We start from the raw sequence: 3,973 nt of genomic DNA on the forward strand, positions 1-3,973 counted from the left end.
ATTCAAATTATCACAATATTTGCCCCTATGCCCCTTTCAATGGGATATGGGGGTCAAGATCCATCTAATGGCATGTAGTTATATTCATTGTGGAGAAACTAGCCTATTAAAAAAAAAAAATATTTTCCTCCAAAATCCTGAACCACCCTGGCCCTTACCATTTCGGCCTGAAATTGGTGTTTATTCAAATTATCACAATATTTGCCCCTACACCCCTTTCAAAGGGATATGTGGGTCAGGATCCATCTAATGGCATGTATGGACATTCATTGTGGGGAAACTAGCCTATTCAAAAAAAAATATATTTTTTCCTCCAAAATGCTCAACCACCCGGACCTTCTAATTTCGGCCCGAAAGTTGTGATAATTCAAATTTTACAATATTTGCCCCTACACCCCTTCCAAAGGGATATGGGGGTCAGGATCCATCTAATGGCATGTATGTACATTCATTGTGGGGAAACTAGCCTATTCAAAAAAAATAATATTTTCCTCCAAAATGCTGAACCACCGCGGCCCTTACCATTTCGGCCTGAAATTGGTGTTTATTCAAATTATCACAATATTTGCCCCTACGCCCCTTTCAAGGGGATATGGGGGTCAAGATCCATCTAATGGCAAGTATGTACAATCATTGTGGGGAAACTAACCTATTAAAAAAAAAAAAAAAATTCCTCCAAAATGCTGAACCCTGGCCCTTACAATTTCGGCACGAAAGTTGTGATAATTCAATTTTTACAATATTTGCCCCTTCGCCCCTTTCAAAGGGATATGGGGGTCAGGATCCATCTAATGCCATGGATGTACATTCATTGTGGGGAAACTAGCCTATTAAAAAAAAAAAATATTTTCCTCCAAAATGCTGAACCACCCCGGCCCTTACCATTTCAGCCTGAAATTGGTGTTTATTCAAATTATCACAATATTTGCCCCTATGCCCCTTTCAAAGGGATATGGGGGTCAAGATCCATCTAATGGCATGTAGTTACATTCATTGTGGAGAAACTAGCCTATTAAAAAAAAAAATGTTTCCTCCAAAATCCTGAACCACCCCGGCCCTTACCATTTCGGCCTGAAATTGGTGTTTATTCAAATTATCACAATATTTGCCCCTACGCCCCTTTCAAAGGGATATGGGGGTCAAGATCCATCTAATGGCATGTATGGACATTCATTGTAGGGAAACTAGCCTATTCAAAAAATATAATATTTTCCTCGAGAATGCTGAACCACCCCGGCCTTATAATTTCGGCATGAAATTGGTGTTTATTCAAATTATCACAATATTTGCCCCTACGCCCCTTCCAAAGGGATATGGGGGTCAGGATCCATCTAATGGCATGTATGTACATTCATTGTGGGGAAACTAGCCTATTCAAAAAATATAATATTTTCCTCGAAAATGCTGAACCACCCCGGCCCTTACCATTTCGGCCTGAAATTGGTGTTTATTCAAATTATCACAATATTTGCCCCTACGCCCCTTTCAAAGGGATATGTGGGTCAGGATCCATCTAATGGCATGTATGGACATTCATTGTGGGGAAACTAGCCTATTCAAAAAAAAAATATTTTCCTCCAAAATGCTCAACCACCCCGGACCTTCTAATTTCGGCCCGAAAGTTGTGATAATTCAAATTTTTACAATATTTGCCCCTACACCCCTTCCAAAGGGATATGGGGGTCAGGATCCATCTAATGGCATGTATGTACATTCATTGTGGGGAAACTAGCCTATTCAAAAAAAAAAAATATTTTCCTCCAAAATGCTGAACCACCGCGGCCCTTACCATTTCGGCCTGAAATTGGTGTTTATTCAAATTATCACAATATTTGCCCCTACGCCCCTTTCAAGGGGATATGGGGGTCAAGATCCATCTAATGGCAAGTATGTACAATCATTGTGGGGAAACTAACCTATTAAAAAAAAAAAAAAATTTCCTCCAAAATGCTGAACCACCCCCGACCTTCTAATTTCGGCCCGAAAGTTGTGATAATTCAAATTCTTACAATATTTGCCCCTACGCCCCTTTCAAAGGGATATGGGGGTCAGGATCCATCTAATGGCATGTATGTACATTCATTGTGGGGAAACTAGGCTATTGAAAAAAAAAAATATTTTCCTCCAAAATGCTGAACCCCTGACCTTACAATTTCGCCACGAAAGTTGTGATAATTCAAATTTTTACAATATTTGCCCCTACACCCCTTCCAAAGGGATATGGGGGTCAGGATCCATCTAATGGCATGTATGTACATTCATTGTGGGGAAACTAGCCTATTCAAAAAAAAAAATATTTTCCTCCAAAATGCTGAACCACCGCGGCCCTTACCATTTCGGCCTGAAATTGGTGTTTATTCAAATTATCACAATATTTGCCCCTACGCCCCTTTCAAGGGGATATGGGGGTCAAGATCCATCTAATGACAAGTATGTACAATCATTGTGGGGAAACTAACCTATTAAAAAAAAAAAAAATTTCCTCCAAAATGCTGAACCACCCCGACCCTTCTAATTTCGGCCCGAAAGTTGTGATAATTCAAATTCTTACAATATTTGCCCCTACGCCCCTTTCAAAGGGATATGGGGGTCAGGATCCATCTAATGGCATGTATGTACATTCATTGTGGGGAAACTAGGCTATTGAAAAAAAAAAAATATTTCCTCCAAAATGCTGAACCCCTGGCCCTTACAATTTCGGCACGAAAGTTGTGATAATTCAAATTTTTACAATATTTGCCCCTTCGCCCCTTTCAAAGGGATATGGGGGTCAGGATCCATCTAATGCCATGGATGTACATTCATTGTGGGGAAACTAGCCTATTAAAAAAAAAAATATTTTCCTCCAAATGCTGAACCACCCCGGCCCCTTACCATTTCAGCCTGAAATGAAATTGGTGTTTATTCAAATTATCACAATATTTGCCCCTATGCCCCTTTCAAAGGGATATGGGGGTCAAGATCCATCTAATGGCATGTAGTTACATTCATTGTGGAGAAACAAAATAGCCTATTAAAAAAAAAAATATTTTCCTCCAAAATCCTGAACCACCCCGGCCCTTACCATTTCGGCCGAAATTGGTGTTTATTCAAATTATCACAATATTTGCCCCTACGCCCCTTTTCAAAGGGATATGGGGGTCAAGATCCATCTAATGGCATGTATGGACATTCATTGTGGGGAAACTAACCTATTAAAAAAAAAAAAATTTCCTCCAAAATGCTGAACCACCCCGACCTTACAATTTCGGCACGAAAGTTGTGATAATTCAAATTTTACAATATTTGCCCCTTCTCCCCTTTCAAGGGGATATGGGGGTCAAGATCCATCTAATGGCAAGTATGGTACAATCATTGTGGGGAAACTAACTATTAAAAAAAAAAAAAAAAATTCCTCAAAAATGCTGAACCCTGGCCCTTACAATTTCGGCACGAAAGTTGTGATAATTCAAATTTTTACAATATTTGCCCCTTGCCCCTTTCAAAGGGATATGGGGGTCAGGATCCATCTAATGCCATGGATGTACATTCATTGTGGGGAAACTGCCTATTAAAAAAAAAATATAATTTTTTCCTCCAAATGCTGAACCACCCGGCCCTTACCATTTCAGCCCTGAAATTGGTGTTTATTCAAATTATCACAATATTTGCCCCTATGCCCCTTTCAAAGGGATATGTGGGTCAGGATCCATCTAATGGCATGTATGGACATTCATTGTGGGGAAACTAGCCTATTCAAAAAAAAAAATATTTTCCTCCAAAATGCTCAACCACCCCGGACCTTCTAATTTCGGCCCGAAAGTTGTGATAATTCAAATTTTTACAATATTTGCCCCTACACCCCTTCCAAAGGGATATGGGGGTCAGGATCCATCTAATGGCATGTATGTACATTCATTGTGGGGAAACTAGCCTATTCAAAAAAAAAAATATTTTCCTCCAAAATGCTGAACCACCGCGGCCCTTACCATTT

The sequence above is a fragment of the Strongylocentrotus purpuratus genome, unplaced genomic scaffold (genome assembly GCF_000002235.5).
Source record: "Strongylocentrotus purpuratus isolate Spur 01 unplaced genomic scaffold, Spur_5.0 spur5_scaffold_3, whole genome shotgun sequence".
Taxonomy (NCBI): Eukaryota; Metazoa; Echinodermata; class Echinoidea; order Camarodonta; family Strongylocentrotidae; genus Strongylocentrotus; species Strongylocentrotus purpuratus.